Source organism: Tupaia chinensis, unplaced genomic scaffold (genome assembly GCF_000334495.1).
Source record: "Tupaia chinensis unplaced genomic scaffold, TupChi_1.0 Scaffold000039_1, whole genome shotgun sequence".
In the NCBI taxonomy this organism is placed as follows: Eukaryota; Metazoa; Chordata; class Mammalia; order Scandentia; family Tupaiidae; genus Tupaia; species Tupaia belangeri.
The window spans coordinates 2560637-2577480 of record NW_006159494.1 but is presented as its reverse complement, the minus strand read 5'-3'; the positions used below and the strand labels follow the sequence as shown (position 1 = coordinate 2577480).

The 16844-nt window shown below is 37.8% G+C and overlaps 1 pseudogene; it reads right to left on the bottom strand.

The window, feature by feature from the left end:
• Positions 1-4029: 4029 nt before the first annotated feature.
• LOC102470753 (60S ribosomal protein L36 pseudogene) lies at positions 4030-14190 on the bottom strand (annotated as a pseudogene).
• Positions 14191-16844: the final 2654 nt, after the last annotated feature.

The window sequence follows — 16844 nt, the reverse complement described above, 5'->3', positions numbered from 1 at the left end:
CTGATCTTTTCAACGTATCTATAGTTTTGCCTTTTCCAGAATGTCATGTTGGTATCATACAATACAGTCTTTTCAACTTGGCTTCTTTCACCTAATAATATGCACTTATGTTTTCTCCATGTCATGCCATGACTTGATAGATCAGTAAATAATATTTCATTTTGAAATGTATCACCATTTATTTGTTTATCTACTGAAGAAAGTCTAGGTTGCATTCAAGTTTTGGTCATTATAAATAAAACTGCTGCAAACATCTATATGCCAGATTTATGTGGATATAACTTTTCAGTTCATTGGGATCAATACCAAGGAGGGTGATACCCGAAATGTATGGTAAAAGTATGTTTAGTTTCCTTTTTTGGGGGGTGCGGAGGGGAGAGGTTTTTGCTATAGGGGGCATGTGCTCACCAGGAAGACAGAGAGAAACAGAGAGACAGAAAGCGAGAAATCACCCCCCAGGAGGGATGGCCACATCACAATCCCTTCTCCTCCAACCTCCTCTCAGGATCTTGGGCACACACACACACACACACCCGGCGTGAGTTTAAGCCACTGGGTCTGGACTCAAACTGCGGTCAACTACATGGGAGTCTAGTGACATAGGCATTACGCTAACCGCTGGTCCCTGGTTTTCTAAGAAACTACCATACTGACCTCCAAAGTGGGTAACGACTTTGCATTCCCATCAGCAATGAATGACAGCTCCTGTTGTTCCATATCCACACCTGCATTTAGTGTTGTCAGTGTTTTGGATTTTGGCCATTCTAATAGTTGTACAGTGGTATCTTGTTGTTGCTTTAATTTGATTTGCAATTCCTCAAGACATATGATGTTGAACATCTTTTCATATGCTTATTTGCCATCTGTATATATTCTTTAATGAGGTATTTGTTCAAGTCTTTGGCCCATTTTTAATCAGGTTGTTCATTTTCTTATAGCTGAATTTTATGAGTTCTTTGTATACTTTGGATAGCAGTCCTCTATCAAATTTGTCTTTTCCAAATGTTTTCTGCCAGTCTGTGACTTGTCTTGCCATTCTCTTGACATTATCTTCCACGGAGAATAAATTTTCATTTTAACAAAGTCTGGCTTATTAAGTATGTCTTTCAAATATTATTTGTACCTTTGGATCTAAGGTCATATAGTTGTTTTTTTTTCTGATGTTATCTCTAGGAAGTTTATAGTTTTGCATTTTGCATTTAGATCTATAATCCATTTTGAATTAATTTTTGTGAAACGGATAAGGTCTATGTCTAGACTTTCTTTTTTTGTATGTGGATGTCTAATTGTTCTAGCAGTCGTAAGGACTATCTTTACTCCACTGCATTTGCTCCTTTGTAAAAGATCAGCTATGTTCACATGAGTCTATTTCTGGATCTTCTATTGTGTTCCATTGAATTATGTGTCTGTTGTTTCAACAATACTATGCTACTACATTCATAATTACTGTAGCTCTATGGTAGCTCTTGAAGCTGGGTACCATCAGTCCTTTAGCTTCATTTTTCTTATTTTCTTATTTTTAATATTTATTTTTAATACTAAGTGGGCTATTCTGAGCATTTTGCTTCTCCATTTAAACTTTAGAATCAATTTGTTGATATCCAAAAAATTACTTGCTGGGATTTTGATTGAGATTGCATTGAATCTATGGCTCAAATTTGAAAGAACTGACACCTCTGACAACATTGAGTCGTCTTATTCTTCACATGGAATCTCTATATTATTTAGTTCTTTGATTTCTTTCATTAGAGTATTATAGTTTTCCTCATATAAGACTTGTACATAGTTTGGGGAACCAGCAGTTAGTGTAATGGCTATGTCGCTGGACTCCCACGTAGTCAACCACGGTTCGCGTCCCAGACCCAGTGGCTTAAAACTCATGCCAGGTGCATGTGCGTGCGTGCCCAAGATCCCAAGAGGAGAATGGAGGATAAGGGATTACGGCGTGGCCATCCCCCCTGGGGGGTGATTTCTCACTTTCTGTCTCTATGTCTCTGTCTGTCTGGCAAGCGCACGTGCCCTATAGAGAAAATCTCTCCAAAAAGAAAAAAAAAAAAAGACTTGTACATAGTTTGCTAAATTTTAAACCTCAGTATTCATTTTGGGGAGGTAATAATATAAATGATAATGTGTTTTTAATTTAAAAGTCTATTTGTAGGGCAAGCAGGTGATGTGGTAATTAAGCTATTTTTGCTACATAACATTCCCACATGGCTGACCATGGTTCAAGTCCTGGACCCGGTGCTTGAAAATCATGCCAGACACATGTGCATGCATGCCCCAAATCCCAAGGGGACAACGGGGGAGAAGGGATTGTAGTGTGGTCATCCCTCCTGGGGGTGATTTTTCATTTTCTTTCTGTCTCTCCTCAGCAAGAGCACATGCCCAACGGTAAAAACATCCTATATATAAAGGAAAAAATCCAGTTGTTTATCACTGATACAGAGAAAAGGAATTTACTTTTGGATACTAACCTTGTATCCTACTATCTTGCTATAATTATATATTAATTTCAGGAGCTTTTTGGTGATTCTCTTACCAAACAAAGAGTTTTTCTTCTTCTATCCCAATCTGTATATTTTCGATTTCCTTCCTTTCTCTTATGGCATTGGCTATGATTTTCAGAACAATGTTGAAAAGCAGAGGTAAAAAGAGACATTCTTTTCTACTCCTGATATTAGTGAAAAAATGTCAAACTTCTCATCATTAAGTATAATGTTAGCTATAGACTTTTTGTAAATTTTTAAAATCAAGTTGAGGAAGTTACCCTCTAGTCCTAGTTTGCTGAGCGTTTTTGTCATGAAAGGGTGTTGGATCTATCAAGTGCTTTTTCTATATCTATTGTTATGATCATGTTTTTTCTTTTGCTTACTGATATGATCAATTACACGAGTCTATTTTCAAATGGTCTAGTCTGCGATATTTGAGATTCATTTTAGTCATGGTATGTAATATTTTTATATGTTGTTGAATTCAATTCACTAATATTTTGTTCCTGATTTTTAAATCTATGTCTATGAGAAGATATTGGTCATTTGTTTTTTCTTAAAATGTCTTTATCTAAGATCCAATCCCAAGAATACAAAGGACCCCAAATAGAGTCAACTCAAGAAGATCTTCTCCAAGAGACATTATTGCCAGATTGGTCAAAACCACAGACAAAGACAAGATACTAAGATTGGCAAGAGAAAAACGGTAAGTTACCTACAAAGGATATCCCATCAGGCTAACAGCAGACCTCTCATCAGAAACTATGTGAACAAGGAAAGAATGGGAAAATATATTCAAAGTGCTAAGGGAAAAGCAATTTCAACCAAGAATACTGTACCCGGCAAGATTATCCTTCATATGGAAAACTGTAGACACGAGAGATAGTGTGGATGGAGAGTGGGAAATGGCACAGGGTCAGAAATAGTGTATAAATATGTATGTATATATAACTAGAAATGGAAAATTGACGATAACATGCATGATTAAGCCACTATGCAGTATATTCTGGTTGAGAAATCACATTTTGTATGCTGTGATGATGCTCAGGGAATGAATGTAAATTAATTAAAATATTACAGAAAAAATAAATGAATAAATAAGTAAAGTTAAATTTAAAAAAGGGTCTTTGTCTGGTTTTGGTATAAGGATAATACTGTCCTCATAGGATAAGATAGGAAATGTTTTTTGCTTCTATATCCTAATGTCTATCTTAAATGTTTAATAGAATCCACTGGTGAAGTGATCTGGACCTGATTTGGAAGGTTATTAAGTATTGATTCAATTTCTTTTATAAATATTATTATTATTTACATGTAATCACTGTACATATACAGTGTATAACATGGTTTTCCTGGCATGTATACAGCCTACATTAGTCAAGTCAGAGACACTACTATGTACATTATCGTCAACAACTTCCCATTTTTGTGTCCATTAAACTTTTTTTTTCTTGATACCCTCGATTCAATTTCTTTTCTTTTTCTTTTTCTTTTTTTTTTTTTTTTTGCCGGGGCTGAGTGGACTTTATTGGGCGGCGGGTCAGTCCTTGGCGGCCGCTTTGCACATGGCGGCCAGCACATTGCTCAGCTCCTCGCGCTTCCTCTTGGCGCAGAGATGCGTGCCTACCCGCTTCTTGATGAACTTGAGCGCGTGCTTGTCCTTGGACACCTTGAGCAGCTCCATGGCGCGCCGCCCGTAGGGGGCGAAGCCACACACCTCCTGGATCATGTCGCCCACGAACTTGGTGTGCTGGTGAGGCGCCCACGGCGACGGCTGTGCCTCAGCTTGCTCACATTCTTGGTCACTTTGTGGCCCTTGTTGAGGCCCACGGCCATGGGGTACCGCAGAGCCCTGGCTGCAGCTCTCTAGTGACTACTGGGGCGGAAGGACCCAATTTCTTAATAAGTATAGGCTTATTCAGATTGCAGTTTTCTTCCTATATTAGTTTCAGAAGATTGTCTTTCAAGGAACTGGTTTATTTCATGTGGTTATCAAATTTGTAGGTATAGAGCTACTCACAGTGGTTTTTATCTGATAATCCTTTTAATGTTTATGGGATCTGTAGTAATGTTCTTCTTTCATTTTTGATAGTAGTAATTTGTGTCCCATCTCTTTTTTCTTAACTAGATGGATGTTTATCAATTTTATTGATATTTTTAAAGAAACAGCTTTTGATTTTATTTCTATTGATCTCCTGTTTTCAATTTCATGGATTTCCTCTCTAATTTTTATATATGTTTTTCCTTCTGCTTACAGTTTGTTTTTTTAGTTTCCTAAGATGGAAGCTTAGATTACTGACTTGAGCTCTTTTTTCTTTTTTAGTATATGCATTCCATTCTATAAATTTTTCTCTATAAGTTGTTTTTGCAACATACCATCCCACACATTTTGACAAGTTGTATTTTAATTATCTGATTCAAAATATTTTAATTCTCTGAAAAAAAAACTTGAGATTTCTTCTCTCACCCATGTCTTATTTAGAAGTGTGTTTAACCTCTATTTGGGGATATTTCTAGTTACATTTCTGTCATTCTCATTTAATTCTATTCTGTCTGAGCATATACTATATGATGTCTATTCTTTTACACCTGTTAAGGTATGTTTTATGCTTAGACTATGGTATAAACTTGATGAATGTTCTATGTGAGGTTAAGAAAAAAATGTGTCTCATGCTGCTATTAGATGAAGAAGTGTATAGATGTCAATAGTATCCAATTGACTGATGGCGCCATGAGTTCAACTGTGCCCTTACCAATTTTCTGCCTGTTGGATCTGTTTATTGGTCCTAGACCAGAGTTGAAGTCTGCAACAGTAATAGTGGATTCATCGATTTCTCCCTGAAGTTCCATCTGTTTTTGCCTCACATATTTTTATTCTCTGTTCATAAGCACATACACACTAAGGATTGATATGTCTTCCTAAAGAATTGAACCATTTATCATTTTGTAACACCTCTTTTTATCCTTGGTCACTTTGCTCCGAAGTCTGTTCCATCTGATATCAATCTAGCTACTCCAGTTTTCTTTTAATTATCATGGTAACTTTTTCCATCCTTTTACTTTTAATCTATAGGTGTTTTATTTAAGTGAGGTTTTTGTAAATCACATATAAATGGGTCTTTTTTTTACTTGACAATCTCTTTTGTCTGGTGTACTTAGATTGTTAATATTAAAAGCGATGATTAACATATGGGATTAATATTTACTCTATTTTTTACTGTTTTCTATGTTGCCCTGATTTTTTTCTATTTTTGTCTTCCATTCTTTTTCTGTGTAATTTAGTTTCTCTTAATTTTTAGCATATCAATTACTTTAAAATGAATTGTTTGCCTGAGTGTTTGCAATATACATTTAACTAATCCAAGCCACTTTCAAATAATACTGTGATCTTTTACAGGTATTATAAGGACCCTGTAATAACAAAATAGTCCTAGTTTCTCCCTTACTAAACCTTATATTATTACTTTCATTTCACTTGAGAAGCTGGTGGAGGTCCTTGAAGCACACCTCACCAAAGTAAGGGAACTCCTTTACAGCTGGTTCCCCCTGGAATTTTAACTCTTAGCTCATCTACACTGTACCTCCAGCAATTTGTCAATAATAATTCATAGTTTCCTAATCCAGAATTGATTCCAAGGAAGGTTCTGCTGGTGAGTTTCTGCTCTAGTATTTGTAGATTCCCTGTGTCTGCCTGTCTCTCCAACTTGAGGGGCAACAGTTTGCCCTGTGACCTAAATTTTCTCACAGATCTAAAAAGCGTTGGTTTTCCAGCTTGTTCAGCTTTTCATTTGTTGTTAGGATGCAGTGGCAGCTTCTCAGCTCCTTTCACATGACTAGAAACCAGAAGCCCTTCAGTAGTATTTCAAGCCTTCTTTTTCCTTTCAAAACGTTTTGTACATACATTTTGAAAAGTAGAAAAAGGCACCAAAGACAAAAGAATGATTATTTTAAAATACTGATTAACTTGATCTGGATTAAAAATAGGAAGAACAATTGTTTTACCCAGAGAAGTAGCTCATCAGAAGACTAGAGGTTTGAGGCATTTTATTGTCTGACCTACGATATTAGCATTTTGACTTTAGATTGATACATTTAGTCACCTTTCTGCTATAACTTCATTTGTATTGTCTGATCTTGCACTTGAACATTACTAAAAATGACCCTAAATGTCATTGAGAAATGGATGATTAAAAATGTAAAATGTGGGAACCAGCAGTTAGCGTAATGGCTATGTCGCTGAACTCCCATGTAGTCGACCGCGGTTCGCGTCCCGGACCCAGTGGCTTAAAACTCACGCCGGGCGTGTGTACGTGCATGCCCAAGATCCTGAGAGGAGAATGGAGGAGAAGGGATTGTGGCATGACCATCCCCCCTGGGGGGTGATTTCTCGCTTTCTGTCTCTCTGTCTCTCTCTGTCTGTCTGGCGAGCACATGCGCCCTATAGCAAAAACCTCTCAAAAAAAATGTAAAATGTCAGAGCCAGCAGGTTGTCTAGTGGTTAAGCTGCTGGACACCCACAGTTCAAATCCTGTTCTGGCAGCTTGAAACACTCCAGGCACGGTGTGTTTCATGAATGTATGTAATGCCATTAAAATATAAAAACTACTGGGCCAGCAGGTGGCATATGGAGTTTGAGGCACTGTAATCCACATGGCCAGTTGTGTGATTTGGGTCCAGATCTGGCAGCTTGGGAATCATGTTGGGTGTGTGCGTGCATGTGTATGTGCATGTGTGTATTTTTCCCCAGAGTCTCAAGGGTCAACTGGAGGAGAGAGAATTGTGGCCATTACCTCTTGGGTGTGACTTCTCACTATGTGTGTGTGCGTGTGTGTGTGTGTGTGTGTGTGTGTGGGGTGAGTGCACGCACCCTATAGAAAAAACTAAAATTAAACACACACACACACACACATTTTAGCAACGTAAGCAATACATTTAGACAAAGAAACAAACACCAACATGGCGGACCACAGTTCAAGTGCCAGACCTGTGTAACTTGAATATCACTCTGGGTGCATGTGCATGTGTGCCCAAAATCCTGGGAGAATAATGGAGGAGAAGAGATTGCAGAGTGACCATCCCCCTTAGGGGATATCTCATTTTCCCTTTTGCTGTCTCTGTCTCTCTCTTTAGTGAGTGCACGTGCTCTAAGGCAAAACCTCTTAAAGAAAAGAAAAAGAAAGAAATAAACACTTAGGTTCAATGTGACCCTATTCCAATTAATCACTGAATGTCATAATCCCTACTTCACCTGCTCCCCTCTAATGTTTATTCAAAAGTGTAACCCACTAGCTCTTCTATAAGCACAGTTGGTTTAGTGTCAGAACACAATTCCTGGCCTCCATGGCATTCTCAGAGAGATAACTTCCTAAGTGTGAACTGTGAGAAGTATATACTGTTGCCTCCCCCCCACCCCCCAGTTATTTAGGCATTTTGAGTTGGTGTTCTTATGCTGCTTGTTAAAAACAAGTTTCTGGGGACCAGCAGTTAGCATAATGGCTATGTTACTGAACTCCCATGTAGCCGACCGTGGTTTGAGTCCCAGACCCGGTGGCTTAAACTCACGTAGGGCGCATGTGCGTGCGTGCCCAAGATCCCAAGAGAAGAATGGAGGAGAAGGGATTGTGGCATGGCCATTCCCCCTTGGGAGGTGATTTCTCGCTTTCTATCTCTATCTCTCTCTCCATCTTTCTGGTGAGTGCATGCGACCTATAGCAAAAACCTCTCAAAAAAATTAGTTTCTGGGCCTTAATACATTGTAAAAGGCATTGTTATTATAAATCACAAAATGCTACAACCATTTTCAGTTATTCAAATATGCCAAGCATGTTCACACCCTAGGTTTCTGTGCATGCTGTTCTGACTGATTAGAAAGCTCTTTGTCTAGATATTACACAATCCATATCCTCTCTTTAATTTGGCCTCCAGTCAACTGTCAGAAGATCTGCAGGGAGATCTCTGACTAAAGTATCTAATACAGAAGTTGCAATAACTTCCTGTTTCCTTCAATCATTCTATTTGTATTCATTGAAACTAGTCATGCTATGGACACCATTCATCATTCATCTTTACACTATCTAACCATTAGAATAGTGTTTTAGTCTTTTCTGCAAGGCTGTCGGTGCACTACCTAGTAAAATGTACCAGACACAGAGAAGATGCTCTATAAAGTTTTGCAGAATGAACAGATGCTTCCTACAAACATTTTTCTTCCAATATAATATATATGTTGAGATGATGCCACATCATCTTCCTTTATTTTTTAAATCATAGGTAAAAGGAAAGTATGCCTGTTCTTTCATTCTTTGTTCAATACTTTGTTATTGAGATGCAGTAGAGTCTAGCTTCAGCTGCAGAATAATGTCAAAATCTGCTATGTGGCTTAGGACTTTCTCTTCGGGAGACTGAAAGTGTCCAGAATTATTACTGGTACTTCTGAATTTATCCATAATCATGATAAATTTATACCATCATAAAATCAGCATAACAATTTTTATTATGAATAGGCCATTCAAAGTTGTTGTTACTATCTAAATATTCATCATGATCAAAAGAATGTAAACATTCTACATATAACTTGGAGTTAAACTTTTCTAATACAGTTTATATTTTAAAATTCTAACAGCTGGAATAAGTATAAGGATGCATTATTACAGGAAAGAAATACTTCTATAATTAATTATTTTAAAAGCTGTTAACTTTATGTACAAAAACTATTGAAAGCTTTTAAAAAGTTGAATAGAGTAATATATTTATAGTTCTTTTGAGAATACTAGACAGATTATACCAAAGTATCCAACTTTATTGAAAGAATTAATGTTCTAATATTAGACAGTATTATCTAAATAAGCAGGGCTAGCCCCATGACCTAATGGGTAAGGGAGAAAAATACCACATGGCTGATTGTGTGGTTCAACTACTGGATCCAGCAGCTTGAAAATCAACTAAGTGCATGTGTGTGCATGCATGCCTGAAGTCCCAACAGGAAGGAGAAATGGAGGAAAAGGGATTGTGACATGACCATATCCCACTGAGGGATTGTTTTTCCTTCTTTCTCACTCTCTGTCTCACTCTGGTGAGTACATGTGTCCTCTTGCAAATTTTTAAAAATCTAAATAATTGGACAAAAATAAAAATACATTTTAAGAATAAGTTTAATGTTTTGATGCATTAGCATTTCTATTATGATGTGAAATATGTCTAATAGTTGTATTTTCAGTTTCTTAATTCTATCTAAGTTCTAAAGCTTGTTTTAAAAGTTCTGTTTATAAATTTTCAGATCCATAAGTATGGATTAGAAAACAAAACTTCAAGAGGAGGAAAATTTCCAAATTATATACAAAACACCTATGGTAAATGACTTGGACCCAAAGCAATAAATAATACACAAGGCTGAAGAAGAGAAAAAATAGAAGAAAACAAGGGCTTCCCAAACACTATTATTTTTCATGAATCAAATTTTAAAATAACAATTATACATAAATTGTTTCATTGCTTTTTGTTTTTCAGTTTTTGGATAGGGAGTATATACTCATCAGAGAGAAAGAGAGAGAGAGAGAAAATCGACCCCCAAGAGGGACATCCATGCTGCAATCCCTTCTCCTCATTCTTCTCCTAGGATCTTGGGCATGCATGCACTATGCACCCAGCATGATCTTCAAGTCACCAGTCTGGTACTTGAACTTGGTTAGTCATATTGGAGTTGAGTCTTAACCACCATGTCACCTGCTGGCCCCAAAAGTGTTTTAATAAGACTTATTCTACAATTCTGATCCTAGGAAAGGAAAAATTAACAAAATGGTTCATCAGCAGGACCAATAAAGTCACCTAGCCATTTCAAATTTTAAAGTTTGGCAGTTCAATGGAGTATTGATTTCCTCCATGCCTCTGCTTTGCATAATTATTGAGAGATTTTTTTTGGATCCCACACAGTAGCAGAGTTAATTTCATTGAAGAAATATTTATAAAATGAAAAATAAGTTTTAAACCAATGTCACACCACTGGTGTTCACAATGACACAAATGTGGTGTTAGTTTTAAGTAATTAAGAAATAACGAACCTACATGGCTTAGTTAACATCCACAAGTTGTATATTCACAAACCAATTATAACACAGGGTAAAGTAAAACAAAATACAGAATTCTATTGCTATAGCAGGAATACACTGGGAATATTTACATATTTTTCATCCAAAGACAAACTGAAAGATATATGTAAGAGATGTGGATACTACCTTACATATATCCCTGTGAGATATTCAAACAGGGTGAAGTTACAATGAAAAAGAGCTCTGGAAGGGCCAGATAATGGTGTGATGGTAGAATGCTACTCTCTGGAATGACAACCAACATGGGAAGGTTCTGAATTTGTGTTCAGAGATCCTCCCCATTGGAGTAGGTAAGTCATGTGTGTGCCCATAATCGGGCTGGCTGAGGCTGGGGGTGGATCATAGCATCAAGACCCTGTTGGAGGCACTGTGTCTCTGTCTCTTTCTTTTTCTCATGCTTATGGAAGAAAGAAAGAAACTTAAGAAAAATTTTCTCGAATAAAATCAAGGTTTAAAACTTGATTGACAGTTAACCATAAGCAACCACCAGGACTTATCACATCAATAGTTTCTTATAGAAAATATAGTGAGTCCAAAGGATGCTGCTGAAGTAACCCAACAGAAAAATCTTGAAGCTTATCAATTTCCTACATTCTATCTTCTACAAAGATGATTCTATTATTCTACTCAAGTAGAATATTAAAAATTAATATTCATTAAATGAGAGCTGAGATACAGATAATAAACCAAAGATGATTTTGTTACCTTAGAAGCCAGTTATATTGCTTTCATTTCTACATTTATGTGTCTAGAGTTTAAGAGCATGTTCATCCTCACTGATAGTATGAAACAACAAGTAAATGTGAGAAATATTACAAATAAAATACTGAGGACAACAATCTTAAGCCCGAGATGTAAAAATACTCAGAAAACATCTTTTCAAGTGCTCAATAAAGTTTCAGTTTCTGAGAGTGCTTCAAAGAAATTGTATTTCATAATACAAATCAAGTTCATAATTCAAGTCAGGCGGTAGAAGATGAAACACTTAATAATTTGGTGTCTGAATCACCACTAAGTGGACAGTCGATCAGCATTAGAAATAAAATATTTTCTCAGTCTTCCACCAGCTTCAGTTGAAAGCTGGTATCTATTTAGTTGGCAAACATTCAGTAGAGTGACAGAAGCAATCTCATAGATTAGAGTACAGGAAATTATCATTATTGAACTTCAATGCCAAATGTACAGAATTTGATTATTTAATTTTAATAAATTTATAAATAATAATAGTCAATATGCTATTATTTGTTGATAGAATGTCAAATGCTCATATCATGAAGTTCCTTCTCTGTGAGTAATATGTACCTTTGGCTAAATATTGATATCTAGCTCTGGTCCAGGAAGCCCAAAGATATGTTCAGAGGTCCTGTCATATGACAGTCTAGATACAGTGGGTAAAACCAAAGCAGCATTCCTGTTTTTAAGTGCTTATATTTCAGTAAAATATAGGAAAGAAACAAAGGCCTGCTGTCTGATTAGAGTGCCATGAAGACAAATAGAGTGGAAAGTAGAAGGAAGTTTATTACAGATTGGGAGCTGGGGAATGCCATAGAAATAAGCAGAAAAGAGCATTTCTAGCAGAAAGAACAGCTGATGTAACAGCTGTAAGGTGAGAACATGAGTGAAGTTTAAGAAAAGGAAGAAGGAATCAGAAGAGCAAAGGGGAAGGAACAGAAGACAGTGGGAGACAAAACGGTCAAGTCTGAAACTTTTACACAGTGCAGTGAGAAACCTTTCGAGGGATTTAACAAGAGCATAAAATTATTTGACTTATATTTTTAAAAAATCACCCTGATTTTCACATAGAGAAGAGTCAGTATGGGAGTGAGGAATGGGAGATAAAAGAACACTCAGACCACTGTGGTTGTCCAATAAAAAGATCGTGGTGCTTTTATCTAGAGAGTTCGGGCAGGATCTAGAGAGTTCAGGCAGGAAGTGGTGAGAAGCAGTCAACCAATATATGTTAAATGTAACCTTGTCACTGAATTTCAACAAGTCCAATTCTTAGTATGTAATAAAAAGCAACTTCATCTCCCACCATCCCACTTTAAGTAGAAGAAAACTGGGACCCAGCAGTTAGCATAATGGCTATGTCACTGGACTCCCATGTAGTTGACCACGGTTTGCGTCCTGGACTGGGAGCGGCTTAAAAACTCACGCCGGGCATGTGTGCACGCGTGCCCAAGATCCTGAGAGGAGAATGGAGGAGAAGGGATTGCAGCATGGCCATCCTCCCTGGGGGATGATTTCTCACTTTCTGTCTCTCTGTCTCTCTCTCTCTGGCAAGCGCACGCACCCTATAGCAAAAAAAAAAAAAAAAAAAATAGAGGAAAACTTAAGCATTCCCAAGACAGCCCATTTTGGTGACCTCTGCCACTTCAGGATCTTAGCACATGGACATTCAGGTGATAGACAATAGAAGGTGATGGGATAAGAGAGGTGGAGTCTAAGTTCTATCTGCTTCCCCAGACCTTTCTCTCCAGTTCTGAGTTCTGGGATTTCAGGCCTGATCAAGGACAAAGATACACAAAGGTTTTCCTCACAGCATGAAACCTTCCAGAGACAATACAGGCATCGAGGAGGGGTTGGGGGCACAAAGAGAGTCCGGGAAAGGCAAGAGAACTCTCAGGAGGGGGGGGATTAGAGTGGGGACATTGAATATCTAGCATGGTGGGAAGTCTTTACATGAGAGAATTCCACAATTTGGAATTCTTCATAATCTCAGAATTTGTCTTATCTGTGGCAAACAGATATTGTGTGCAGTTTCATGGGATATGCAAAGGCAGCTTCAGAATGGCTGCAATATGCTTAGTTGGGCTATATTTAAAGAAAATAGATGTATAAAAATTTGGGTTTGGCTCTCACATATTTTTGAGCCAGGTGGACCCTGCCTTGTCAGAGAAGTAAAGAACACAGGGCCCACATAGGAACTTTTTTTTTTTTTTGGCTCTTGAATATAACAGTCCACCCCTTTGCTCCATGTTGTTTTACAATTTAAGTTGTGTGTTACTTTTTAAAGCCTGAGTATGGAACCCATGATAAGCCATTCTAATGACCCAGAATCCTGTAAGGGCATGCATAAATAAATAAATAAATAGGTCAAAGTCTGTTTGCAGCCAGTCTGACCATTTAGTAAGAGAAAATCAGGACAGTAGATCAGAAAAGGAGACTTTGATTTGTTTAAACATGGTCAATAGAGTAACATGGCAACTGTGGTATATGTCCTTAGCTATCTGTAAAATTTGGTTAAGTCCTAGTTACAGCAATATGTGTTAGTAAGAACACAGAACTCACTGCTTCAGTAATACAGAGATGAGATTCAGCCATTAGTGTAGTGCAAGGGCCATGTGCTTAATTTTTATACATGATCTCTGGGACATGGCTATCTGTGCTTCTTTTAAATCTAGAGCATTCATGACCTCTTGAATTGCTTTAGCATTAGCCATCATTGGGGGTAAAGAGAACTTACAGTTTTCAGGAGTCCCCCTGAGGAACAACTAGATGGACTCAGGACTCAGTTCAGCCCCCTCCAGACTTGCCAAGTCATCACACTGTACAACATCTGTTTCCTGATAAGCCCGCTCCAACATCCCCAACATCCTTAGCCTCAGCTCACATTTTCCATTGACAGTCTGCCCAGGTTCTTATGAGGCCTGATGTAGGCTCAACAGCTTCCTAATTCATAAATACCCACATTAGCAAGGTATATGTGATCCAGGGTCCAAAACTTCCTCTATGGGTCAGCCCCACCTTCTGAAGTAATTGTGCAGGATCTGTCAGTAGAAACACCATTTTGTATTCAAAACTATAGCAGCCAATTGTTTAAATTCAGCCCCCAGTAGTTGCAGCTCACATCCCACCTGATATGCTCTACATAATAGACTTCCCATTTTTTATTTGTTTCCTAGGCTAGACAGATGGTCTCAGAGTAAGAGAGAGAGAGAGAGATCCTGTTTCCTCATCCAAATGATAACTTTCTCTTCCTTCTCAACACTTCAACACTTCTCTCTTTCTCTATTTTTTTTTCTTTTTTTGCCTTCATTGCTTTGTGGGGTAGTTACTGACAAGCAGAAAGAACATTATCCCAGACTCTATCCTGGTGACAATGGCCTGACTTCAGGGAGTTTCTGTTACTTCAGCCTGTTATGGGGTCACGGGTGGTTCACTCTTGGACTAGAGATGTGTATTTCTCCCCTTTTTCTATTCAAGGTCACAAGACTTACAACACCTAGCACTTCCTTGGGAGGGATCCAGGAAACTGCACTGACTGCTTTCCTGGGGCAGCTGAGTGCCTCTGCCTCCAAAAGTTAACTCTGTTAATGATGTTCACTCAAAGTTCGGCGGTGCCACTGCTTGGCCAGAATAGTGAGGCATAGAATAAAGCAATGAGAGATAGAGGTTTTTTGTTTTGTTTTGTTTTGTTTTGTTTTGTTTTGTTTTGTTTTTAGAAGTTTTTGTTATAGGGCATGTGCACTCACCAGAAAGACAGAGAGAGACAGAGAGACAGAAGGCAAAAAATCACCCCCCAGGGGGGATGGCCATGCCGCAGTCCCTTCTCCTCTCGGGATCTTGGCACACACACACACACACACCCGGCATGAGTTTAAGCCAGTGGGTCTGGGACTCGAATCATGGTCAACGACATGGGAGTCCAGTGACATAGCCATTACATCAACTGCTAGTCCCAAGAAATAGATAATACAATATATCACAGGGCAATTTCATGCCAAACATGTAGGCAACTTAAATTCAAAGTGTACGCGAGTGTATGCATACACAAAATCCTGAGAGGAAAATGGAGGAGAAGGGACTGTGGCATGTCCATCTTTCCTGGGGGGTGATTTCTCGCTTTCTGTCTCTCTGTCACTCTCTGTCTCTCCAGTAAGCATACATGCCCCATAGCAAAATCTCTCAAAAATAAATAAATAAATAAATAAATAAATAAATAAATACCAAAAACAAAAACAGGGTCAGCATAAAGTTGCATAATTTAACATATAATAAGTGCTATCAAGTTAAACCCAACTAAATACATGTCCATTACCCTGGTCAATTGTAGAAATCCAAAGAAAAATGTTAATAGAAATTTAAGTTATTACAAGAATAAGCCAAAGGAAATAATTAATATAATTATGTTTATAAATGTCACCAAAGGAAAGAGTTTAGAAACTTACTTAAGAGTAGGATTCTGAAAATCAGTTACCACTTTCAAACTTAGTACATAGGATTCAACAGGGTCATGTACATGAAGTTCTTAATATAAGGTTCACAGTGAGTACCAAATAATTATTTTTATTTATTAGTTGATAAGATTAAACTCCCATTCCTTATTTCTAAAAAGGACTGTTTTGCTTTAATATGATTTAAAAAAACTCCTAAACTAGAGAAAACACCAAAACTTGAAGGTGAAATAACTTTCATTACAGTTATTTAACAATCTTAAAAGTGAATGATGAGCAACACAGAAAAAAAAATAAATAAGGCCAGTCATTTGGCGTGGTGGTTGGGTTGGGTGGATCCCACATGGCTGACTGGCCCTTGAGTCGTGGGCATGGCAGCTTGAAAAATACACAGGTTTGTGTGTGCCCAAAAAAATTCCAAGAGGAGGCTAGAGAAGGGATTACAACACGGTCATCCCTCTGGGGTTGCTTTCTTACTACTTTTCCCCTCTTGCTCTCTGTCTGTCACTTTCTGGTGAGCATAAGCACCCTAAAGCAAATTAAAAACAAAGAAACTTAAATAAATGAAACAATTAAAAAAGGGAAGGATAGCACCACATAACAGCATACCTGCAAACCTACCTTATGGAAGAAAGGAAGAACAGTGCTGTATATCGAGAATGATGCACTAAAACCAGAATCATTTACTAATATAGCCAAATGAAAAATAAAGCTGTGACAACTAGAAGTCTAACTAGAAGTCTAGCTCTCTAACAGCATATGTGAGGGAAACAATATGTCATTGATAATTCAAGTTTTAAAATATTAATGTCCCAAGAATGCATAGGTGTTTTCCACCTATATATTATCTAAATGTACAAAAGGGAGGCCCAGCCTTGGTGGCTTAGGCAGGAGAGTGCTGCTGCACACACTGGGGCACTATGAGAAGGCCTGGGGCTAGAATTCTGGGTGGCCCTGAGAACGTTGGGCACGCCCATGATGCTGGCTGGCTGGAAAGCAAAGGAGAGGATGGTGGCATGGCAAGACAGTTAGAGACTTCTCATTCTCTTAAAATAAATGAATAAAACTGGAAA